Below are 27,959 nucleotides of genomic sequence, written 5' to 3'. Positions count from 1 at the left end.
CCTGAGGAGCCCTGGCATCACAAAATGGATGCCACCAGCACAGACACGGGGCTGCCCTCCTGCTGCTGACTGAAACTCGCAGTGGAAGAGGCCCAACAATAGGCATCCTGTCACAGGGAGGTGTAACCACCTTCCAGACAGGGTTTAGTGTATTGGGGCTGGGTGGGTGCACTCCTAGAGTGCTTTGAAGTCCAGCATTGGGGGAGCAGTAGGCTCCTCTGTGTATATGCCAGCTCAAACCGGTTCAGGGGCTACCAGCCCCTGCTCTGGCATGAAACTGGACAAAGGGAAGTGGGTGTAGCCACCCACTCCCCTGACCCTCCCAGAGGAGTGGTCATATAGCTAGTCCCTCCCTTCCATGTAGTATAAGTTAGGGAACCCTTGCCATTACAAACTAGATATCCCTGGACGATGCTCTGAAAGAAGTATCCTGACCTTCGATGTTCCACTACCTTTGAAAGACTGACAAATCTCCCTTGGAGTCAAGGAGTGACTCCCCTGCTTGGCAGGCACCAAAACTTTGCATCAACGGTCGCAAACTTTCCCAGTCCCTGCAGCCCCAGAAGTTGATTTCCTGACTTCTCGACGGCCATCGTGAGTCCCCAGTGAAGCTGAGGCAAGTGGACCCCACGAGTAACAAGGAACAGCAATACCCGGGTACCGTGCACTATTGTCGAGTGCAACCCCTTCACGACATTCTACGAACTTGTGCATTAGACCACGTGTGGTCCAAGCCTCCAGCAGGATTTCTCCCAAAGATCAGAGGCCTACCTCGTCCCGAGTGACCGTGGGCTCCTGTAGAGTGAATCCTCCCAAGGTGTCTTTGCGATCCCTTGCCGGCTGGCTTGTGGGTCCACAGAAGACTTTTCTACAGAACCAAAGGCCTCCTCTGGTTGCTCCAGGCCTTCCCTGACTTACCTTTGCTGGGTGAGTCCTTCAGACCTTGCTGGTCTGCACCGCTGACTTTCTTCACTTTCCACAAGACTTGCTGTTGCCAAGGCTTGTTGGCTCCAGTCCAGTTGTCGACACCTCAGTAAGCTGCAAACTTTGTGGGACATGCCGAATCCAGCTCCTGGTTGTCGTTGACGCCTCCTGGACCTCGTGGCTGAAGAGTCAAGACACCCATGATCACCTGAAATCACCCGACTACTGTGGGCATCCAGCTTCCTGGTCCCGGGTCACTGGCAAGTGACTTTGAACACTGTCTCCTCTGCTTTCAGGTCTTCTTTCTTCTGAATCCAGCCTTGGATTCCACCAGACACTTCTTCTGTCTTCACAAGCAGCAAGTCTTCTTTGGCTCCCGTTGAAAACGACGCCGCGACCCGACACCAAAAGACACCTATGCACCCGGCTTCCCTGGGTGAGGTAGCTCCTGCACTATGGTGCTCCTGTGTGTGTTGGCTCTAGAAATACTTACCCTGTAAGTGACTTGCTTGTAGACTCTCCCAAAGTATCCTAAAACTGTAAAATTCCAACAGCGACTTGCTCCATTGAAGTCTATTGGGAACCACAGCTGTGTTCACACACTGCATGTGTCTCCCGTGGGTCCTTTACTTACCTACCTTGGGTGGATTAGTGAGGCCCCAGCGCTTCTACAGGCCCTAGGCCTTGTCCCCTCGCAAGTCGATCTTCTTATACCTCTTTTTTAGTATGCGGTCTGGTACGCCCCTAGGGCCCCAGCCATATAAGTGCTTAACTTATTGTGAACTGTTGATTTTTGCATATGTCCTTGACTTCTAATCTCATAAAGAGATTAGTAGAGTGTGTCTAGTAACAAATACATATATATTTTATATATATACCTGTGTGGTGTCCTTTCATTTAGTAATTCAAGAGATTATAAGGTAAAACAAGCTACTTTACATTCCTCCAAGACTTAGCCTGAAGGCTGCTCTCCACAGCTACCACTAGGATAGCTTTCTTTAACCCGTTCGACGCGCATGACGGAACGGTTTCGTCATGCACGTCGGTTGCGCTGTGCGCATGACGGAACCGTTCCGTCATGGCCCCGCCCGCGCACGGAACCTTCAGCGTGGCGCGGAAATCCGCGCCGCGCTGAAGGGGTTAAAAGGTTGTCTTAAACCTATCTACCATAAGAGTCGAATTCTACTGGTGCAAGTTGGCCACTTTAACTAGTGACCAGCATATACCAGGCCAACTTCTCACAGTATTGGTGTGGCCAGTGAGAGTTGTGTTGCTAAAAGAGGAGAATAAGCTGATCTGGAGATCCAGCAAAGATTGTATTCCTAAAGGCTAATCAGGAAATAACAAGCACATGAATAGTTATTCTTTAATTGTTTGTAGATATAGGTTTAAAATCAGGCAGAGAAAAAGGGTTTTCCCACCCAGGTAATTTGAAGTATGAGTTAGATGGGTGTTGAGTTTAAAGCTCAGAGATCGTTCCATGGGGAGAGCGTGACAGAGAGAAGCCATCATTTATACTAACTTCAATTTAGATACATCAGTTTTGCTTTTGTGACAGGTTTAGAAGACTGAGAATCATTTAGCATTTTGCGGACACGTACTCTGGCTGACAGCTGGCTCTATATGCAGATGGTCCGATGAACATATTAGACCAATAGTCCCACAGGCATCGGACGGACAGTCTTAGTACCTCAGATAATCCATGTTCTGATTTACTTTTGTCTCTGTTTGTTTCCTCTAGGAAAAGCTTGGTGGCCCAAGCATGTTTAGGAGCCCACTTTTCTACATGATTCCCTATCAATGTGGAAATTGATTGAATGATGATATGGAGTGTTTTGTATAGTGTGCTTTAAGGTGTTAATATTAACAATGACATTTTTGAAGCACAATTTGTGAAAGTTGAGCATCACATTTAGTTAAGATATGATGGTGCCTTCATTCTTGTTATTTGTTTGATTTAATATAGGGATGCTGGACAGTTGTCCAGTGGTTTGTCAGTACAATTATTGAACTTCCTATTTCCTTGATAAACCACAACACTGAGGTTGGTGAATACCAGGATTTTTGAGAGACCTGAAGAAGATCTAAATGAAATAAATTATTTGCTAGATTGATGCAATTACAAATAAAAATTGGCTTTTATCTTAATAAGTTGTGCTGTTTTGATGGGCAAGAACAAAGATGTTTTGAAAGTATGTGGATGAAAAAGATTTAATATAAATCAGCACTTGGTGCATGTATCAAAGTAATTCAAGGACAATAATGGCATTAGTCCAGAAGTAGTAGGATGCTCTTTGAAATTAATTTCCTTTAATTCTGATATTTGTTTAATCTAAGCATGGAATTCGTTTTGAATGTTTGAATAATGTTCTTTGAAAAATAGAAATAAATTCCCCACCCTCAATTGAAGATATTTGCACATGCAGAGTTTTTGTACTGTCCTAAGGACAAAGTCTCAATCCAGCAATATGCTATTCAGAAGTAGATGGGTAACATTTGCAGTGGTGAGAGCTGTGTTGCATTTTGCAGGCTGCATTTTTCATGAGATCTGTTTAAGGTACAAATCTATCGAGACAAATCTAAGTATATGGTGTGGCTGAGGATGAACTAAATTGCAGATATGTCTAATTGCTCTATAAATTTAATGCAGATGCACATTTGCAGAAATTCAGTGCTCCTGAATAAACTATTGCACTGAGTATTAAAAGACAATGGAGGATGAAAGTATCCAGCATAGTTAGGACCTTTTCTGTGTTATAGAGATGTTAATTATGCTACATCAAATGTAAGTAATGATCATGCGTGCAGCACGTTATCCTTCTATTTTGGAACAATAACATTTTTTGGCCCCTGTAGAAATTCACTGTTTCTGCTGGGTCATCCTCAGATTCTTGCCCATGGTGCACCTACTTTTTTCCTGTTGTTGTGGCCCATTTCATGCACTGGAAAAATGACATTTTGTGTCTCTATGCATGTGCTATGTCTCTAAACATGCATTCACAGGTGGCAACACCCAATTGGATTGTTTATTCTTCCATTAAAGCCAAGGTAAATTAGCGCAGAAAATGTGCCCGTAGCATGGAAGTTTAATGTGACACTTGGGCTTCAATGTGTATTTAAACCACCCACATATGTGAGTAAAAAATGTGGCTGAGGAGAACACCCTTGTGTTTTGACTGGCTGCAGTTCGAAACGAATTTAGGGACACATGGGAAAGAAAGATGCGTTGCCTTGTAGGGAACCTACTTTTATTGTTTAGATAAGTCACACCTAATGATGCCTTATAAGCCCACATGACTTGATGTTTAATGTATGAAAGTGTGCCATACCAGATATTAAGGAACAGTACGCCCCCACAGGGAACAGTTGCCAAAATCAATTTTTATTGTGTAAGCCAAACTATATTATGCATAAACAGGGATGATTGTTAATAAAAATCTTTTTTCATAACTCAACCTAGGAAAATTGTAGAGAAAGCTACCTCCCTTTCAACTGTGTTTACAATATAATTCAAAGGTTAAAGTAGATTTATGATAGATGGCATGAAAAATCAATTTTTAAAAGGTGTATTTGACCTGCCTAAGAGCAAACTAGAGTGCATAGGGTAGGCCCACCCTACAGAATGCAATGAACAGCCCAGAGTTGAATGGTTGTTATTGATTGGCCTCCTTGAGAAAAATAGAGCTGCCTCATGGACCATTTAGAATAAAGTAGTGTCAGTAGTGATCACTCTGCAGAGATGAACCTCCTGGAAAAGGAAAGGAGCAAACAGCAATACAAAGAACTAACACAATAATTATTTCTTTAATGTTGATCCAATTGGAGGTCGCAGAAATTTGAATACATGATTCCCCAAAACTTCTCAGACATTCTTTTGGGTTCCCAGCTGGAGGACAAATGGGTTCCGACACAAGGAGAAGGACGTTTGTCAATTTTCAATGAAGGTGCCCTTTGGTAGTGGTTGGCGGGGGAGAGGTGAATGAAAAGAAAATAGCGCTTACATGGGTATTGTCGCTGCCTCTCCTCCGTCCTTCTTACGAAGAAGGAGGAAGTACACAGTCTCTCATACTCACCCAGCCAATCACGAATCTGCTGTCATCAGCATGACAGCACCATCATGATTGGTCTGAGTGCTGTAGTTTAGTGCTCAAACCGGGACTGGGAGCCGTGCACGTTCTCCACCCAGGCTGTGCAATACAGCCGGGTGGAGAACATGGTAATTGCGCATGACTTTTGTCTGGCACAAGACAGCCGGCCAAACCGTCATGCACACTTAGACAGTGCTCGCCACTCCTCCCCCTGGTCTGGCCAGCCCAACCCATCCTGCACCTCAGCCAGTCCGCAAAAATAAAACGATAATAACATTGCATTTTTATCATTTCATTTTTCCTTTTTGAACTGCTGAGCGAGCAGTGGGGATATACTCCTCTGCCTTAGCGGAGGAGTCGCCGCTGGTGCTCTTGGTAGAAATAGGAGGCTACTACACAGTTTGGAAGACTATAGCTATCTTAAAAGAGGTAATTTGAGAAGATTTGCAGTAAGCTGGGAAAAAAGTGCTGCAAAAGTGGATTGGATTTTGGCTAGAAATATGCCAGGATTGTGTGTAGGTAATTCTCCAATCACCAGATAGTGCATGGGATAAAAATGGCCCTCGAACACAACCTCTTCAAAACGCTCCAGGCAGAACATAAAGAAGAAGGAAGAAGATCCTACCTGACTGTTAGAGAAAGATGACTGAAGGAATCCTGTCTCCTTCTGGCACCGAAGGACTGGAAGTGCTCTTCAAGGTTTAGCCTCATTTTGCTTCCACAGGAACACAAAAGGCAAAATGGACCCCCACTGTGAAAAAGACTTAACTGATCATTTGGGACCGAGCTCTGAAAAAGCATTGCAGGGGAGATACCTGGTAGAAGGAATCCATTCCTGCCCTGAAGATATGGGGCTTAGGAGATACCAGAATTAACTCTCCCAACATTGAGACACTTTTTGAATTTATGAATTTTTTGACCCCTCGTGGCGAGAGCAAGGTGCTGAGGTTACACTAGAAAGTCTGCATCTTTGGTGATCTAGATGTCCAGGTTCATCCCGCTCTGAGCTTTTTGCCATGAGCAGGAAGTCTTCAATGGGGCCTCGCGGTGAGAGTATTTAGTCCCCTGGAGTCATGTCCAGCTGTAACATCCAACTTATCCTGCAGAATTATTTTCAGAACAAAAATAAACGGCTCAATCCATAGGTAAAACTTTGGACCAGGGCAAGGTATGAAAGCTTCCCCAATGGCAAGGTGCCCTTGGGAGCCTCGAAATACTGCTTTGTCCGAGTAAGGTCGTTTGTGCCACAAGTGAAGGCTTCAGTGGGATCTCAACAAAACGTTTCTGACTTTGAATGACCCTCATTGGTTTCAACATCCTGTCTTACCCCACTGGAGGATTTTGAGTGCCATAAAAGTAGAAAACACTTGGACATGGCCTTCTAGGATTAGGCCCCTTTAGAATAGCCTGAAATGATGCCTGAGTATAAGTCTTCCATGACTATTCACTTTGCTTTGGCGCTTTCAATTTTCTTGGTGTTTTTTTCTTATTACATTTTAGCTGGGGAGAGGAGTTGGCCTAACGGCTAGGGTGCTCGACCTTGGACCTGGGGAACTGGGTTTGAGTCTCGGTAATGACCTGAACTTTCTGTGATTCTGGGCAAATCACTTAATCTCCCTGTGCCTAACATGAATATGAATGTTTGTCCTCATGTAACGTAACTGGTGCTATGTAGAGCACTCTGATACCTGATTGGATTCGGGTCAAGTTCCCACTATATAAAACACTGCAAAAAAAAAAAAAGCTGATTGTTCTGAATTGTTTTGGCCATTTCATTGTGTTGTGTTCTTAACTTAAAAGTTGTTTCCTACTGCTTGCACTTAGGAAAATTATCTGCTAAACGTGCCATAGCTACAATGGAACCAGCAGAACTGCGTTGTGACCCAAAAGCCGTGTGTTTACGAAGTTGGGAGTGGTGCCCGTCTCACAAATTACTAATCCATTTACTGACAACCCAAAAACTCAAACGGTAGCTAAAAAAATAGACACAATCAAGCCATTGTGCCAGAATGTATTCCAGATGTTTACAATGCGTTATGCCACAAGCTGGTGGTAGGCATGCAAAAATTATCACACAATGCCACAACACCTCTGATAAGCAGAGAGAAATCAATAGAATTAGTAAAAATGTGTAGCAAACTGATTAGAACACAATGTTCTACTCTGTTGGTTCTTCTTTTCCCTCATTACTCACAGACGATTAAAAGGCTTTAGAACGTGTAGATATTGTAAAAAACTAAGAAACACATCTAAATACCTTTTCAGATGGTATATGGTATGTATCATAAAAGAAGACTCGTTTTACTATTACAGAGAAAGGGGGAAACATGTGGGGTTACTCCTACATTTTAAAAAACGTTACACTCCTTTGGAGTTCAGAATTTACTTGTACTTTAGCCCTGTGACTGTGGTAAAACCAGGAGTGCGCACATGTGTAAAGATGTACACATCTGGAAGTGTATATCAGATGCATACATGTATCACCTGAGTGTATTTGCAACAAATATTGTTTTTCTTCTTTATAGGGAAAGTATATCCCTGTGGAGAAGAAATCATTTACCCTATGCTACCCCCACTTTTGGGCATGTCACCTCTACCTTCCACCCTGAAAAACATGTGTGATCTTGGAATTAACTGCTTAGTTTGTGAATATCCCAAAAATCCAGAGTTACAGTTTTTCCCATCTCTTGCTGGTGTCTCCGGCCCGGAACTCCCACACCAGCCCTTGTGACAAGATTTACTAACTCTCTGATGAATCACCAAAATGAATTTGTACTTGTGCTTGAGGAGAAATGTAAGTATGCAAATTCCTTCCTGAATTAGACTTTCAGTCTGTAAATTCTTTCAGATTAAATTAGCGTGTGCAACCGTGAAGATTTACACAATTTCCCTCCGATAACTAATGTTGAATCAGCATGTTTTATGCAATAAAACTTTCACCGCTTTTTGCCGCCCTATGTTTCCTATGCTTTAAACAGCTTTCTGGAGAATAGAGCAGAATGTACTATGTTCAAACACCGAAAGATGCAAGCATGAACGTTTGTTATTTTTCTCAGGCAAATCAGTGTGGAAAAACATCAATCCACTTAAATATTTTCTTTGAGATTTGGTGTCTTTAGAACTATAATTGAGACGAAATCTAATCTTAAAGGCTTATTGTTTGTTTTGATATTAACACATTCTTGAGATTAATGTTCGTTTAAGAACACCGTGAAGCAAAAATAAATTGAAATGCATCAAATAAATTAAAATATTAATGGATGAACAAAGCATAGCAAAAATGACTCACTTCTTCCCATATTCATCTGAGCAGAATTATGCTTAGAAATGACACGTTTGTCATTTTTATTTATGTTTCTGGTTAGATCTGACACATTGTTGGAATGATGATAATTTCTTTAGAAAGAACGCATGTTTCCATAAGCCCTTTACGAGAGAGTTTCTTATTGTGCGCCTTTATTACTCCAAAGACAAAGCCTATCTTCCAGCACATCAACATTATGAGCAGCCGCCCGGAAATAAATGTTCGTCTGAGCAGTGTTAGTGGAGAATGGGTTTTGATACCATCGATGGAGAAGAGTCGGAGGAGGGCGGCTTGTCGCTTTGACCACATTTAAATAGATGCAGAGGCCGACTTTCGCCTGAAAAATTTGAGTTGGAATAAAATGTACCTTGGAATGACCGGACCATTTAAAATGTTTTAACTCCGATGCAGAACGAGACTCTTTGCCTTTCAACTTTTGAAGCATAAATACCAGTACCTTGGAATTACCATCTGAAATGCTCTACCTCTGATACAGAACAAGATTCTTTGCCCTTAAATTTTGGAGCACAACTACCAGTACATATGGACAATACCAGCTTGAGCCCTGAAGAAGTCCTATAAAAGGGCGAAAGGCGTTGGCTACCTTGTGAAGACTTAAAGAATAAAGAATAAAGGATCTTTTTAAATTCCATCGCATATGTCTAATAATATTTTTTCTTGTAGACTTGATTTAATGAATTAATGTGTGCCGATTATTTTCTGGAAAATTAGTGGAGAATGGTTTTCACCTACGATGTCATCCTCAAATATAATGTGGATGTACATCCGGCGAAAAGACGGAAGCTGTGCTTGGTCCTAATATGTTTGCGCATATGATACTACAACTAGAAAAATGCCTTTTGTTAAAACCGGTAGATTATGTGGAAGATAATTCATTTAGGCGGACCTTCTCTCGATATACAATATTACCAGTCAACTACATATTGAAGTTTCCCAGATAATGGCTCACGCAGGAGGCTTTCTAGAGCATTTTGAGAAGCTGAACGTGAATATGAAAAAATATTTCTAGCATTTAAATGGCGTACTTGGAGACTTATTTATGAGGCCCTTACGCCGCCGTTCTGTCACTCTTTGTGATGCTGTGGCGGTGTAAAAAATGCTCCACACTGCGCCATATCTACAAAGTGAAGCATCACTTTGTAAACCCCTGGGCTACACTATACCTGCATTAAGTATAATGTATGCAGGGTGGGCAATCCATTGCAGAAAATCCACGAAGAAGTGATACAGCAATATCTATGAGATTTCACTGCGCCACTTCTAGAGCGTCACTACGTCAAATCATTACACCTGCTTGAAGCAGGTGTAAGGAGTGACGCAGGGCTTTTCACATGGGGCTCGCCCCATGTGAAATCATACATTGCTGGAGTTGAGTCTCCTTTCAGACACACTCCAGCAATGCGCCAATTTTGTGCCTACTGATAAATGAGGAATACTGATGCATCTGTATGTCCTTGCAACATGGAGCGCCGTAGAGTAAATACGGCGCGTCCATGGTGTCGCAAGGAAGGCACTATGAAACGTGTTGCATCACTATTTTCCCGCAGCAATGCAGCACTTTTCTTAAATGAGGCCCTTGGCCCTCACACAGTCGGCTTCATTTATGAAAATCGTAATTTATGGGCTGTTTAAAGTTTGGTAAGGTGCAAAACTGAATCATATTAAATACGTTCTGAGCCATCTTTCTGCTTTAAGGCTCAATGGGTCAGATGTACAGTCTATTTTGCGGTTGCAAAGCCCACCATCTGCAGAATCATAGGGTTGCGACCTCAAAATGACCCATTGTAAAGTATAAAACTCCTTTTATAAGTTGGAAAAAAAATTCGCTGTCATAATTGGCCTTTTGCTACCGTTCCAAACTGCAAATAGGAGAAGATATGATAGTAGAGTCCCCTCTTCTTTGAAGTCACAAAGTTACTCAACATGGTTTACGACCACAATTGCAGCCCTGAATCATTGATCTGTTACCAAAGCCTGAGCTGGCAAGGTCCATGATTTACAAAGGGCAGTCTCAAGTAAAGGCCAGAATGTTTTCAGTGAGACAGATCAATGATTCAGATGTCAAATAAATCATGGAATAAGCTGTGCAATAGATACCAGTACACCGTGAAGTGTATTGAAGCGATTAATAATCGTCATCCCCTTAGAGAAATAACAGAAATAATGTCTTGCACCAGAGGAATGCCTGTTTGATCCAATGAACAGAAAAATAAATACCAAATACATGAGCTAAGTGAAAGATGTCTGTACCTGACACCACTTTACATCGCAACTGTACTCCTTCCCTGATAGATGATATTGGTGTGTAACAGCAGTCCTATGCTCAGTTGATCTATGTATGGGTTTTATAGGACCAAGTCTTAATTAGTGCAATCTGCAGAGAAAAGTTTTCACATACCTTAAAGTTGGATGGAAAAAAATGAAACATTCAAAAATTTTAAAATTAAAAATTCACTTGGATCATGTCCGTCATTTTAAAACGACCACACACAACTTAGATGGTGATTTTAAGTAAAACCTGATGTCTTTTTTTGGAGATGTTTACAGACTGAGGAGCTCATTTAGTGCAAGCACTGCTATGAAGAGTGATGCCCCCAACATACAAAGCTACATTCTGACAGTTCCACCAGCGCTGCCATGCTCGTCAGGGAAGATCTCGATGAAGTGGTCTTCTGGGGAAGCACAGATGAAGAGCTGGCACACGTTAACACACCTCCAAAGGATCACCACACCAGATTACTGTTTCGTGTGTAATCTCCAATTTTAACACTATTAATGAATTATTTGAGAAGACCACACATCTAGACCATGGCAGTGGCAATTTTCCGAAGGGATCTGTGTTCACCTCATATATCATGCTATCATCAGCACCCTTTTGGAAGTACGTTTACTGGTTCGAAATTGCACCAGGAGTGAAGGACTTTCAATAAGATTGTTATAGTCACAACTAAATGATCCTTGCTTGATTAAATATGGTTGTCCTTTTTATACTTTATTGGTTTTTCCAGGGCCATTATTTGTTGTTGTCCTATGTAACCTCTGACACTTTCTTTAGTTATTTTGTAGATGCAAACTAGTAACTTTCTGTTGTGAGGGGAAAGTTCCTCACATGGTGACAGACACACACCCCTTTCCTATGAGCTTCAGCTGCAACGATGTTTGGATACCTGGTGCTGATTTTTGTTGTGATGTGCAAACACAGATCATGTGCACCATGACATAGGCCTGGCTCATACATTGTGGTCCTGTTAGATTTGGAAGGGCGCTGCAAAGGGCTACCCTCATAGTGGTGAAAGGCTATTGCCTTTGCAGGAGTTGCGTAGCATAGGCGGTGTGGTGCTAGCATACCATGTAGTGATCAATGGGAATGAACAGGCCTTTTTTACATGTGTCACTGGAGTGAGGCCTACAGGTTCACTTATTTAATGTCCCCCTGCTGTTTGCTTATCTTGAATTAGTATGTAGCACAGCATTTATTTAGTTGCATGTGTGTGATGTGTGTATGTTTGTCTGTGAATTGTACAATATATGGGAAGCCCCGGGTTTCCATTCTTAGGAGACTCAGGGCTGACTGGAGGAGAATGAGAAGGTAGAGGAATCTCTCCAGACAGATTTGATGACACGGCATTCCTGAGGGCACACTGGGAGACGGAGACAAACCTCAAAGGGTGCTCATTGAGTCAGGGAGAGGTTACTGGAAAGGGGCCTGGGCATACATCAGGAAGGAGATGGGGCTAATTAAAGAATAATAAAGAGTAGGGCTGGGGAATTGGGGTAACCTTTTGATGCACATATCACTGTTATCCTTGGAACAAGTGTTTACATGAAAGACATTTCTGAAGACAAGTTGCTCAGATCGTACTTTGTAGAACCAATCTTTATGTCAATATTATTAATTCCATCAGCATTAAAATGTATTAAATGGTTATAAAAAAATTAATTCCAGCCAGTACACAAACAATGTGAGTGTGATAAAAAATGTATCTAAAAAAAGAGAGATGAAGAAGAATATATAGACCCTAAGTGTAAAGAGAACCAAAACCGAGCAAAGGTAAAAACACGGTGAAGGAAAATGTGAGTATCAACGGTATATTGATTTTGTTTATCAAAGACAGCAGTTTATATTCAGTACAATCACAGACACAGGAAATTAACTAGTGTATCCCAATTATAGAAGATAGTCTGTCTTTGTACATATGTCATATGCTGATAGCATGGCAAACAATATCTGTTAACATTGTCCACATTACTCTTTCCATAAAATAGGGGTCCTGCACACAGAATCATCAGACTATAGTACCTTGACAGGGGCCGTCCATTTAATCCACATTGATAAATTCACTTACACATACATTTCAGTTAACAGTTCAAGAGATTCCTGCTAACCAGGAGCATGACACTGTGGGCCACTTTCCTTTGGCTGCATTTTGGTGCCAGCACCCCACACTGGCACCAAACACTGGGAGATACCAGCTCCACTGCACAACCGTGTGTAGAATACACTGTGTGATTCCGTGCATGGGGGTGGGGTTCCCATGAATTCAGGCTGGTATTTATTTAAATGTTATATATTTTTCTATTTTTTGATTCATATTACTTCAAATCAGAAGACGCTTCAAACAATTATGGACAAATTCCCCTAATTTGCTTACGGTAGCCGCCTTTCTCTACACCGCCGTTAACCATACAGCGACATCATCAGCCACAGACTATAAGCTCCAATGTACTGTCAATACAAGGCTCTAGCTCAGCCATTTGGTTCGTACACCACTGAGTGCCCCTAGGCCCGGGGTTCGAGTCTTTTGCACCTCAGTCGTATTTTTTTGTTAATAATTATTATTATTTTTTATTCAGTTTTAGTTTTCAATAAAAGTTATAACTTAACTTGGGCAAACACCCACTTATTTTGCCACCATAGATACAAGCAATTTTTTGATAGCTGTGCTCTCCATGGATCCACTTGAATTGCGCCTTCTATTTTCAATGCCCGCTAGTAAGCATCCTCCACGAGGCTGGCACGTCTCCTCCACGAGGACGCTACGCTGCCTGACGCTTCTTCTTTATCTTTCCTGGCTAGGACGAGCGGGCCTCCTAGACAGCATCTGTGACCAGGAGAGCCATCTCCAGTATCATCAGAAAGAGGTGCATATAGGAGCATGTTCAACCTTACACGGTGAGCATCTTCTAAAACGAGATCTCTTGTTTCTCTTCATGAACAAAATACCTTTAGATATCATATATATTTTTCATTAGTTCTAAAACACATTGGGCCATATGTAGGTAACATACTATTTACCGATTCATAAATACCGAATTTTACCGATTCGGTATTTAAGAATCGTTAAATAGTATGTAGGTAAAAAATCGGTAAATTTTACCGATTCGGAAAGATTCGGTATTACTGATTCGGTATTTACCGAATTGGTAATGAGGCATACCTTCCCATTGATTCCTATGGGCCTGGAGGCCCATAGGAATCAATGGGAAGCCATTCACCATTACCGATTCGGTAAATACCGAATCGGTAATAGGGGGAGCATATTCAAGGGTGGCAGGGTGTCACATTGACACCCTGTTGCACCCCTGATTCGTGCATGTGTGCACATGTGGCGCACATACATGCCCTAAGGGCATGTATGTCTGCCACATGGCACTGTCAAAACAGCAAAAAAGTAAATTTTTGAAAGGTATTCGATATTTATCACCGACCTGTATTTGGTGGTAAATACCGAATCCTGAATACAATAAAACACTCACTTGAGTGCTCCCTACATATGATTTAAGGATTCGGTAATTTACCGAATCTGTATTTTACCGATTCGGTATTTTACCGATCCATTACCGATTCGGTAAATTACCGAATCCTTGAATCATGCCTCCTACATCTCAAATGCCTAAATACCGGTCGGTAACGGGATATTTATCGAATTTCGGCCGTTACCGACCGGTATTTAGCTACCTACATATGGCCCATTGTCTTTAATATGCAGGACATCGTCATATTAATCAGAGCCCACACGAGCTGCTCTGCACCTTTTTACGGTGAGCCAGCTCAATTCTCCTTTTCCGCCTATACATATTTTTACACATGCTCCTCATGTTTATACAGCAACAATTAAGGTCAAATTGGCCCTTACATGTCCACAATAGGAGCCAGCTTCATGAAACAGACTTGACAGTTATTCATCTACGCAGAGCGATCCATACCTTGTGGATCTCCACACTACCAACCAGTATGTATCCCTTCTCTATTCCGTCGTTTACCTCAAATCTAATCACCAGCCTCCTAACCATATGTACAAAGATAGACTGTCTTCTTTAATTGTGAAACACAGATTAATTACCTGTGTCCATGATTGTACTCAATATAAACTTCAGTCTTTGAAAAACAAAAAACAATATACCATTGCTACTCACATTTTCCTTCACCGTGTCTTCCTTTGCTCGGTTTTGGTTTACTTTACACTTTGGGTGTCTACATTCTTCTTCATCTCTCTTTTTTGAGAGAAACCTTTTATCGCTCACAAATTGTTTTTTTTCTTTGATGAATTTGTTGAAAACAGATACATATCTTTCAAATAAAGTTTGATTCAGCGGAATAGTAGCTATTTTTAAATACTGGCTGTATTTCAATTTTTTACAACCATTTATCAAATTGTAAATGCTGATGGAATTATTAATACTGGCATACATTTGTCTTTAGAAATGAGTTCCATATGAACACTTGTTGCAAGGTCAACCTTGACACCCATGTTCACATGGACATAAGGGTTGCTCTTGTTTTTGTTTAAGCGCATATATCACTGTGGCTGACATCAAGGTGTGAATCTCTAGTCACTCCGATGGTCTGTATTGGGGAGTTATCAGATTTAGAGTTGCTGTTGCTGTGACAGACTGTTTTCTGGAGGAAAGGGCAGGACAGAGATGTGGGCACTTCAAAAGGACGCAGACCCCAACACAAACACCAAAGACTTTGGGGCTTATTTACAAGCCCCTTGCGCAGCCGGTGCGTCACTTTTAACATGGGAATAAATTGACGTATTGGAGGCGCAAGGGGATTTTAAATTAGCCTCTTAGAGTCTAAATAGCTTTTGATGTCTGGCAATGGACTATGAAAAGGGGAGCTTCAAAAGTGTCAGCTGTCAAGAAGCCAGTCAGGCTGTTTTTTGAGGAGAAACTCTGCAAGAAATCTGCCTGTGGCTAGGTCGGAGAGCTAAGGCCTGCCAGTCTCCTAGCTGGGTGAGGGTACTATAGCATCCTCCCCAGCACGGGTACATGCAAAGGATCACACCACAAGGAGCTTGGTATTACAAGTCTTTATTCCTCTGCGTGTAACTGTTAACTGAACATTCTACATCATGAATTCTATCACCCACACCGAGCACTTATGACACTGTTATATTGGGTCTGTCATGGACCAAAAGGTTCCCATCATTCCTAACTCACAACACACTACAAGTACAGCAAACTCACAACACACTACAAGTACATCAACCAGGGAAATCCAAGACCACCTGCCCTGAAGCCTAGTGCACCAGCGCCTGTCTGCTAGCCAAAACCTTTGTGCCCTGTGAGGAAGAGGAAAGTGCTTGGATGGAGCAATGTCCATTGGGGGATCCTGGCAAGTGAGGCTTACAGAGGTCTGAAGAGATGGGTGATACACCTATCGGGTCATCACCTGTGTACAGATTCAAGTCGTTGACCCCATATTGCAGAGGGTGCCACCCTGAAGTTCGCCATGGTTGCAGCCACTAGGCCATTGCCCATGTGGTAGAGTAAAGTCAGTGACCCCGTATGCCAGAGTGACCACCATGAAGATTACATGACTACAGTGTCAATCGGGCCATAGGCCATGTGAAGAGTGAAGTGGCGATCCCATATGCCATAAAAGTCCACCATGACAAGGAAGTTATTGCTGTGTAGATTGGGCCATTTCCCATGTGCAGAGAAATGTCACTGACCCTGTTTGCCAGAGCCGGCCATCATGAAGTAGAAGTAACGTGATCTGGTTCCACTGTCATAAAGAGGAAAGGGCACCATGGTGACATGCTTGTCTGAACCCTGACTGAGGATCAGACCCTGTGCAATCTCTCCCCACCTGTGAAAAGGATCAGAAGAACTTACAGTCTCTATGGAGGAAATGCCGTGGATGCCCAGCTGCTGCCCCTGCAGGACTGCGAGTGCTACTCACCATCAGCAACCACTGCAGCCCTCCACGATGTACAAGAGTAACATGCTCCCCGGAACTCCGGGAGCGCAACCACTGCAGGAGCGGATAAGACTGATCACAGGACAGAAGGCTTTTGGGGGACTGCTTCTGGCACATAGCGCTTCAGGCGTAGGAACACTTTTGACTTTGCAAGAGGCGGATTGTGACTCCCGGGCCTCAGACTATTAGTGGGACTTAACCTGAATGTCGACTATTGTGAATGGGGAATAACCACCTCAGTTAGTGACAGTAAAGTGAGATTCAGGGATTTGCCTATGACACAATAGAGCCCTCACCTTACGGGACAGTGTGCATTGTTTGTGTATGCAATATTTCGCTTTGTGTTATCATATAAATACTCCTTTTTTTCATAAAAGCAAGTATTTGACTGGACAATTATTCATTGCTGCTGTTGAATGTATTTTGAGATGTGAGCCTGTGCTCATCCCTCTGCATCTATCTCCCTCGGCGAAGCTTTGAACTGCTCGACCCAAAAAAATACTGAGACTCAAGTGCTGAAGGGGTACTCGTCTCAGTTGCTCATGATCCATAGTAAATCAAGCCATGAGATAACAGGAGTAATAGACCCCAACGACCATGGTAGGGCTCAGTAGCTCATGCTTGCCTTGTGGCCCTCTGAAAGGGGTTATGACGCTGGCCTCTTGTTAACCACTTGCAAGCAGTGGCACTTGTTCTCATGAAAATGTTTCTGAGGGCTTTGTGTATAGTTTGTGCTATGTAAATCTTCAAATAAATAAATAAATGTCAGGATACCATTATTTAAGTGCAATGTTTGGTAACTGGATAGAACCATTTTCTTCCATAATAAATTCCTAGGCAGCCCTCTAAAACAATGATGTGCTGGAAAGTACTCTTGGTATATTCTGACACTGAAGGATGATTGGTGAAAGCCTATAATTTTATATATTTAACATTAGTGATCTTCACAAAGGAGAATTATGTCAATACTCAATATTTTAGTGTGTACTGTACACAAGGAACAGTGCAGAGCTAGACTCAAAAGGTAATTGCACATATTCAAACTATAGCAAACATACACTACCCTGTGTGAGGTGAGCCTGTGGTGATACATTTGCCCCGGCTTTGAGGCCACCCGTTTGTGATAATCAATCATTCAAATCGATTTGTTTAGCACAGCTAATCACCTGAGAGGGTATACAGGCACTTGCAGGTTCCAAGGGACGCAGTCAAATAGCCAGGTCTTGAGCGCTTTTCAGAATTCCGGTAGAGAAAGGAAGGTTCGACGCTGCAGTGGGTGGCCATTCTATGTCGTTGCTGCGAGGTAGGAGAAGGAGCGTCCTCCACTCGTTCATCTGTTGATGTGGGAAGTGTGCATGAGCAATAGGGAGACGGAGCGTAGTTGCCTGGATGATTTGTGGAAGTTCAGGCAGTGGTTGAGATATCTAGGTTGTATAGGGCCTTGTGTGGGTCAGCAGTTTGAACCAGTGGAGCCCCTCGAGGAGAGGGTGATGCAGATCTGTCTGGGGAGGTTGAGGAAGACTCCGGCTGCGGTGTTCTGAATGGTCCATAGTCTCTGGAAGAGGTAAGACTGTTGGAATATAGTAAACAAAATAAATTCTCACATACATATTGTAAATGAAAATTCCCGAGGGCATGCCACTCCGGCTGACTCATGATGAGGGCCTAGGATGTTTGGGCTATTCACAGTTAGACAGAACTTCATTGAGTATGCAATGATTTAGATGGGGTAATTAAGCACTTGACTCGAATCTATTGGTTGGGTAATTAGTTACTTTCTATAATTTATGAAGACGCCACATTACCATAAAGATATACTTATTGTATGTGCACTGTAGTACAAACCTGGAAAAGACATAAAGTATGATGCTGAGTGTCCTAGTAGATGTATGAGTACATTAAATGGTAAATAACCTAACAATGTGAAATAGAGGTTTCCTTCTATACCTAGTCATGCAATGCTGTAACTATTCATAATGCACTGAAGAGAGTTATGGTGCAACTATTCCATAAAACACCTCACAAAACATAAGGGGGAAGATTTATGAGCCCCTTGCACCACTTTTGCGCCACTTTTAACATGGGAAAAGTGACGCAAAAGTGGCGCAAGGGGCTCATAAATCTGCCCCAAGGTTTAATAAGTGGGTGTCCACAAGCACATGAAATGGTAGGGTATTTGAATAAGGACCAGCATGAACAAGTTAAGCTCTGTCACCAGGTCAACATTCTTCTCTATGGAAATGGGAAGGGAGGCTTGGACTGGGGAATACAAAGACGATTCACGTGAATACCACTTAAATGTATGGGTGAGAAGGTCAGGAGACTTTATGTGTGAATAAGCAACCAATGTAAATATGCTAATACTATGGTAATGTGCTCTCATCTAGAGAGATTTGTGATCCTCGCTGCTGCTGCTTTTTGCATCAGGTCAGGTAATGTGGCTCTTTACAGGATCATCAAGATAGGTGCGCGCCTTGAACGCCTTGAATATCGACCTCAGAATATCGATGCAACACAATATTAAGGACATATCTTCTGTATCTAACTCCACATATATGCACCTTCGTTGTACAAATAACTTCAAGATCTTGCGAGAAGTCTTCCTACACTGCCCTACCCCTCCCCTTACACTTTTAAATGACTCACTCAAATCTGGAGTGGTCCCCACTGCCCATAAATTTGCGGCAGTCATTCCCATTCTAAAAAAATCCGGTGCCGACCCTTCATCCCCTTCCAATTACCGTCCCATTTCCCTATTACCCTACCTGGCCAAGGTCTTGGAGACCCATGTAACCAGCACCCTGAGCACCTATGTGGAAGCCAACCACTGCCTCTCCCCCCGGCAGGCGGGCTTTCGCCCCCTCCACTCGACGGAGAAGGTAGTGATCTCAGTGATGGACAGCCTACGCGAGGGCATTGATACCAACGTTCCCCAGGCCCTCATTCTTTTAGACCTATCCGCCGCATTTGACACGGTGGACCACTCCATCCTCCTCACCCGTGTCAAGGCGGCGGGTATAGAGGGCCTGGCCCTCACCTGGCTTAAGTCCTTCCTGAGTGACAGGGCTCAGGCAGTCCATCTTGCTGGTTTCACCGCTACCTCTCGTAAGGTTGCATGTGGAGTTCCCCAAGGCTCTTCCCTCTCCCCTCTTTTGTTTAATTTATACATTTACCCCCTCATTTTTATGTTACAGCAGCTCGAGGTCACGGTGTTCAATTACGCCGATGACCTCCAGCTAATTTTTGACCTTTCCCACTCCTCTTCCTCTGTTTCAAATGTCCAATCCGTCATGCTGTTCATCCAGGATTGGATGAACTGCAACCACCTCAAACTCAACCCGGACAAGACGGAATTAGTCCTGACCAGAGGTGGTTGCAGTCCCTGGTCCCCCTCTCACTGGCCCTCCTCACTTGGTGTTCCCCCGCTCCCAGTTCCTAAGGTCAAGACCCTTGGTATCCTCCTGGATCCCTCACTTTCTGTTCACTCTCAGGTCAACTCAGTTGTTTCCTCCTGTTTCTTTTCCCTTCGAATCATCAGGAAGATTTCTCGTTTTTTTTCTTTACCCGCCCTAAAAATTATAGTGATGGCCATGGTGCTTTCGCGCCTCGATTATGGGAACATCATTTACAATGGCGCTCCAGCCTACGCCATTCGCCGTTTGCAGCTAGTGCAGAATCAGGCTGCCCGCCTGATTCACGGCCTGCCTAAATACCATAGAGCTACTCCCCTATTGCAGGCCTTGCACTGGCTGCCGGTGAAAGAGCGTGCTCTGTTCAAGCTTGGCTGCACCACTTTCCAGGCTAAAACAGGCACTGCCCCGGAATTTATCTGTTCTGCCATCACCCCCTACATACCTGGACGAGAGCTTAGGTCCACTCATCAGGCTTTGTTAACCATCCCCCGCATCAGCAAGAAAAAGACTGGCGGTACGAAATTCGCAGTGCTTGCTCCTGCATTTTGGAACTCCCTCCCCCCGGAACTCCGTATGTCATCTTCCTACATTGAGTTCCGGAAGGGTCTTAAAACTTTTCTTTTTCCCCGCGCCTACAATGCTTAAATTCCCCTCTGCTCCTGCCTGCTTCTCACAATCTAACAGCGCCAAGAAACCGCATGGTAAAAGTGCGCTATAGAAATGTTTTTAAATTCAAATTCAAATTCAAGATATGTAAATGTGGAGTTAGAAATAGTATGTCTATACTTTCCTATATACACTTACCTTTTAATATATGTTTTCCATCAATATTGTGTTTTTAATATTTCTGTACCACAATATATGGGGGTCGACATTCAGTAGTACAATCATCAAGACAGATGTCATTGCCATAGTGCAGAATCAACTGGAACAAGGCATTGGGATATGAAACTGTTGATAATGAACAGGAGCCCTTTTGATTAGTTCGGTGAGTTAACTGAGTAATAAATATGAAGAAAGATATATATTGAATGTTTTATTTTTTAATATGCATTCAATGTTGGTTAACAATACATTTTACAGTTCTCGCGGGAGAGTACCCTGTCTAGGTTAATTGGCTCAGTCCTATTCCATACTATATTGCAAACATTTAGGGGCTTATTTGCAAGACCCCAGAGCTGCAGGTGCGTCCCTTTTAATAAGGAAAAAAGTTGACGTACTGGATAGCAAGGAACTTGTAAATAAGCCCCTCAATGTTTCTTTGATTCCAGACCTAAATACATTTTGCTCACCTTTTTAGTCTGACGTTGCCAAGATTTTACTAAAATATGTATTATATATTTAAATTTAGAGGATTTCAGCCACTTCTCTTCATCTATTGGTTTGTTGTTGTGCATTCACATTTTGCTTCCACCCGGTAGAGCATCTACCATCAGGCAGTGGGTCAACCTACTTAAGCCACTAGTTTACTTCACTTTCAGTGACTGCATATTGCTCTCTTAGGGAGTACATCCATGCACAAGCTAGTTCCCTTCAATGCCAGTGTTTTTACCTTATAATTACTTAAGTGCTACAGAAGGCTGCAGCACTCGTTGTGCTACCCACTACAGTAGCCTTATAAAACATCTCAGGCCTGCCAGTGCAGCCTGTAGTGCAGATTTCTAAAAATAGGACATAAGGATATTCGTTTTACATGTTCTGACATTGGATGATTAACTCCTAAAGTGTTTTTTTTACTGTTGTTATACTATGTCTCTTATAGACTAACACCGGGATACCTTATTACACTTAATAAGTGAAAACTTCAGTTTGGGAACAGATAGAGAAATACCTCTTCCACTCAAATGAATTGTAATTTCTTCTTTAATGGTGAAGTTGGATATTATGTTACTATTCTGGAAATGCCACTTTTAGAGAGTTGGCATTTTTCTGCCTAAACCAAATGTGGCTTTCTGGCAGTATCCAGGGTAATATGACTGGAAATGTCTTTCCTTGTGTATTTCTTCCAGACATGGAGACAAAAGGGCCTTAGGTGTGATGGAAGGCGTTGCTGTACTGAGCTCAATGCCCCAGGGGGTCGAGACATCCTGAGCTTCAAAGCGTAGCCTCAGGCCTAGACCACTCCATTCCTGACTTCTAAAAGCTGCCTGCTCCTCCACTGACAGATGCAATTCACACCTAGGCCTGCCTGCCTGCTGTTAGCCTTGATAGTTTGGAGCCAAACCCTGGAAAGAGGGACGATTAGACAAAGGAGGCATCCCATAAGCAAACGCTGACACTGGTGATAAAAGTGGCATCTTCAGAAACTTTCATCAGAACACTCATGGATCTGTGGAAGATTCAGAAGCAGGACTGCCTGGCTGACTGAAAAAGGAAGATTGTATCTGCTTGCCTTGAACCAAGGTTCCTCAGAAGTGACTCCAAGAGTCAGACCTCGTATTTAAACTACAGTGAATCGACAAGCTTCCAGAAGCCTCCCTGCAACTTGGCCAGCTGACCGCACCAACTTTACCTCCCTAGACCTGCCTGAGCACGCTGCTAACCTTTGCTAGAGCGAGGTCCGATCCCAATGAAGTGCCCCAGGCCCCAGACCCTATGCTAACATTAGAGTGTACTCCTCCTGAAGGAAAGGTGAAGATACATATGTTTTGGGCTCCTCTTGACCATGAAGTAACCTCTTTGCACACAGAAAGGACCGCCTGCAACCACCACCAATGCGAAGCACCATTGGGACCCGCTCCTCGTACAGAAAGCGATTGTCTGCAAAGACCGCCAACATGAAGTTCCACAGGACCTGCTCTTCAGGCCAGCAGCTATAGCCCACACTGACCGCCAATACAAAGCTCCCATGATCACTGGCTCTTCATGCCCACAGCACCCGCTCTGCTCCTCATGCAACCTTCTCATAACCCTGCCAACAGGAATAACATAGTCCCTTTAACAGACTTTAGAAGGTAACTCTTGAGCAGGGGAAATCAGCTTCCCATATCAGACCTGAGCTCCAAAGTAGTAGACCCGAATTTGTGACCATCCCTCCGTCCAGCACAACCAGATAATCTTGAGTGTTGCTTTGTGCTTTTTAGAGTTATTTAAACCTAAAACTTTAAAAACTCATATCTCTGGTTCTACTAATTGACTTTTTGTCATTTTGGTGTTATTTTATTTATTAACATTTACTCTGTTTTCTTAATTTGTGTGGGTTTGTTCTTTTGTTGTGTTCTTCACATTATTACTGTTGAGCACTGCATAAAGCCTTTACACATTGCCTCTAAGTTAAGTCTGACTGCTTTTGTGCAAAGTGCCAAAGGTTTAAGCACAGTTTTATTTAGTGACTTTTGTGATTCTCCCTGACAAGGATTGTGGATCACTCCCAACTAATGACCCAAATCTGTACACCTGGGAACTCAAACTGCTATAGGTCAGGGTTGTGAATATTTATGGTTCATAGGACCTTGCTTGAGACTCAGTGGTTTTCCAGCTTGTCCATTGCGCCTCTCCCCTGCTTTACCCTGGAATACAGTACCCTGTATCAGGACCCAGGGCATACCCTGCTCCTCACTCACTACAAAGAATCCACCTTTCATGGGCAGCCATTCCTTGTGACATGAATGCCCAGACATGAATCCCATGCTCACTGTGCTGTGGGATTTAATATGCACCCTACTAAAGAGACCCAAATAGGCCACAACTTGTATGGGGTTGCTTGTGTTTCTGTTCAGAGGGTGCCTGGCCTGGAGGTTGAGGCTCAATTGTTCTTATTGGAGCAGGACCAAGACTGATTTGCATGTGACTGGTTCCTGTCTGAGATGCCATGGTCGGCAAATCAATGGACTGGAATGTGGACCCAAGTGACGGAGATTAATTCAAGCATTTTACCAGTCACTTTATGGTTTTCATCCATATGGAAGGCCATGGCCAACAGCCAGACAACTAACTGCAGATTACATGAGGTTATGCTGGTTATTTTCCACCAGAATACGATCCTTGAGTTCCAACATAGCCCACAACAGAAATGAAGGAAGAACAGGGCCTTAAACTCTGCATATCACATGAGGCAATTCCCAATCAGTTTTGGGCAGCCAATCTATGGTCCTAATCCAGGGCGATCATGGTAAAGGTAAGGGAATCCTTCACCTGCCTGTCTTGCAAGGCCCACAGGAGTGCTGATGCACATCAATCGAAATGCCCACTAAACCTGTTACTCTCAAACCTACTAATCAGTATCCCCTGCAAAATCCCATTATCTTTTGATAGAATACTTAACCTTAATTACAGTTGTCAATTATTTTGTTTTTCAGGGGGTGCCTATTGTGAGGCACAAAAAAGATCTCTAGGTTTGTACACTTATGTCTTATAAGATTTCATCTATCTATATGTATGTCTATGGGACTTGTATAGCTCAAAACTATCCAAAAGGCAGTGGAGCCTTGTACATGGTCAAAGACAAGCATACAGTCAAGATTAAGAGCAGAGGAAACTGTTCTGTATGGTTAATGCAGTGTGATGTAGTACTGTTCTTTAAAGAGGCCAGTCTTAAATTCTTATCTAAATTGGAGCAGCAGTGGGGCAATCCTGAAGGATACAAGGATGTTGTTCCTAACCATGGGTGCATAGATGGAAAAGGCTTGCTGTCTTGTTTTTTTTTTCCTTTTTTATTTTTGCACTTTTTCGTCTGCAGTCTGATGCTGTCCTTGCTGCGGTGTGTCTTGATCTGCCAGAGATGGTGGACTTATCTATAAGATAAGCTGGGGTGATGATCAAGATAGCTTTGTAAAAGATGCAGTTGGTTTTGAAGATGGTTCAGGCTGGCAATGGGAGCAAATGGAATTCAATCAGGTTGGGGATGATGTAATCACATTTCTTGAGGCCCTGGATCACCACTTGCGAATAAATGGTTCACATGTGTTTAGTGAGGGACTAACTCTCATGCAAGCCTGCGTTTGATTGCGGAAATTTGAACAGTATTATAAAGATATGCTTTATTATGTGAGCTTTGTAGAGCTGGCAATATTATTACTCTTTGCATATAATCACATTGAATTATTTTTGAGTCGAAGATAGAGAGCTCAAGATCAGCTAGGACTAACTGCAAAGTGATCAGTAAAAGAGACAGGCAGCAGTATATTGATAGGAGGGCAGAAATAGAAGATGAACTGGGCAGCACTATAACAAGGAGGACTGATTTATATGACAGGAATTGAGAAAACACCAGAGGCCGTATTATGGAAGTGCCCCGGGGCACAACTGGCATTTGCGCCCGCTTGTCCCTGGGCCACTGTAGTATTTCAGAAGAGGTGGCAGACGTTTTTGCATCCCATTTTGTAATACCAAAAGCACTAGTGCACATAAAGCTCCAGCGCTCCAGCGCTATCTTCAGAGGGCAGTCCCTCCTTTCACTTTACTCTGCACCCGTTCCATATTACAGACACGGGCTCAGAGGCAAAGAAGCTCCCAGGAGGCGCATTGACAGTACACCATCTAACAGGTGGTGCACTGTCAGTGAACCCCCTGATGACAGGCCCTGTAGGGTGGAAAGGGGGTCCCATGGACCCCCCAGACTTCCCTTTGCAGGCGAGTACAGTCAATTACTGCACCTACCTGCAGGGGGACCTCTTTTACCCCTTCAAAGTGCAGGTAGATTGCCACTGGCACTTTGAAAACACGGAGCAGCTTTAAAGCAGCTGCTGCGTTTTTTACAGGAATACACTGCCCCGAGTGTAGTACTAGTGTGCAGCTATCCTGGGGGCAGCACATTCATGCTAATACGGTGCATTTTCCTTGATTGAGCGGGGCACACTTTTTAAAAGGTGCACCTGGCTCAATCAAGGAAAATATGCCGTATGTATAATACTGTGATAGGTAAAGGGTAAGCCCAATATACCCTTGAGGGCTTAGGCGGATGAATTAATATAGTAAGGTTGCCAACAAGGGATTTTGTTTGTGGTAGCTTAGTTCAATTTCTTAATGGTTAAGTTTTGGAGTGTATTTTAAACGAATTATACACCAACTGTAGAGTTTATCAAAAGACTATTTGTAGATAAAAGGTACACACACGGGAATTGTTTTTTGTGAATAAAACACAAATCTTTTTATATAAATCAAAATCAGAAAGGGAGTACAAAAAGAACAATGAGTTTCAAGCAATACAGCATGAAAGATGGGTTAACTCAAATCCACATTTCATCAAATAACATCTATTTCCAAATAATTTTAACAGAGACTAATTTCAATAATGAAAAGAAATCAACTGTGTTTATCTAATGGTGTGGAATTAGATGATGGAGTCGACGTTTCGGTCTTGATGGCAGAAGTCCGTTAGACCATCTTCAGGACAGTTAGTAATTGCATAATTAAACCCCTATGTAGACATAATACAAACAATTGCATTAATGAACACATAATTTTTATTGTAAGGTAATTTCAGACAACCCGTGTGTGAAGAGTGGTCTCTTTGTAATGATTAATCAAAACTAATTTAATACTGCATAGCAGGGAAAATTAAATTAAAATTGATCGTTGCCACATTCGAGAAAGATGAAGGCCCGTGCAGAGATCAAAAAACTCTAACAGTGCAACAGTTGTAATCTTAGTTAAAAAATCTCGTAGAACTCATTTCTACTTCATCTACTGTACATTATAAAATCTCAAACATATATTTATCTAATCGAGGTAAAGAAAAATTGCTTACTTCGTGGGTTTGAAGAATCTCACGTAGCTTGTTTTTTGTGTTTGTTTGTTGTTGTCAAGGCGTATTAGTTGATATTATAGCCTAAATTTAAAATACACTATATTTAGTACGCATCCTAGAGAATTCATGAAGAAAAACATGAAAAAAAGGGGGTCCTTGAGACGCATCCTACCTAATAGTTGACAAACTTTCTCCTACCAGGAGACTAAACGGGAGAAATCCTCGTTCGTTCTGTTTTCCTTTTTCCAGAGCTTTATACTGCAAATATAAAGTGTAAACACCATTTAGCTGGTGAGTTGCTTATAGTTAAATTCATCGGGTTAGACATCTAAGATTGTTTTTAGATGATTGACATAATGTTATGCACTTCAAGTATCTTAGAGTCGAACATGTGACTCCTTCACTGTAATCTTATTGGATGTCACAATGGCGCTCGTTATGGTCTAAGTATCTTGATAGTACTTAGAGCATTCCAAATTTCCAGTACCCTGTTGGTAACAGGAGTCTATATTAATGTCTCCTGATCATCACTGGGGTCTATGTTGTATGTCTATTTAGCGCTATGGAGACTCAAAAAAGTACAAGGAAGCAATCCTAGGATGTAGAGTCAATTTTTTGCATTTTACTTCAATGCGGGAAAACAAGCCGAGACAAGACATATGTAACTAGGCTGTAGATGGTTGGATATAATTAGATATAAACCCAACCTTACTATTACAACAAGGATCTCGTAGTTGTTATAGCCCAATTAAGACATGTGTGTTTTCGTAAAAACGGTTGCCATCTTAGAGTACCACAGTCTTAAGGGCAAACACTGCTAAATGGAAGCGTGTGGCTAAGAAAAAAGACAACATGAAAACGGCCCTTGAGTCCATCTTAATCATTATAGCATGTCTAATGGTTAATGTTAAACCAATATGGACATTTCAAATCAAAAATCAAGTATATTATTGGAAATATCGTCTAAATTACTGATTGAGTCTACTAAACGCAGACAGACTTTAAATTACGAAAAAGTCTCGTGCATTCGCGGCGATCTACTTACATTTCCAATTGTCGTTTGGGTTCGAACAAATCTGCCACGGTCGGGAAAGCCTAATCTGACTAGCAATGTTCAGCTGTTTTTAAAGCTTGCTGATTAAGGGGCGGACCTCTTTCAAATTGTAGCCGGAAGTTTCATATACTACGTAAAGGCGGCGGCCATCTTTGACAGTCAAAAAGTCCTGTGAACACAGACAGATTTACATTTCTATGAACTTTTTAGATTCACCGAAGGCTTTGGAATTGTTGTTTATTTAAACGTAATCTCGCA

This window comes from Triturus cristatus, chromosome 3_2 (genome assembly GCF_964204655.1).
Source record: "Triturus cristatus chromosome 3_2, aTriCri1.1, whole genome shotgun sequence".
In the NCBI taxonomy this organism is placed as follows: Eukaryota; Metazoa; Chordata; class Amphibia; order Caudata; family Salamandridae; genus Triturus; species Triturus cristatus.
This window is presented reverse-complemented; position numbering follows the sequence as displayed.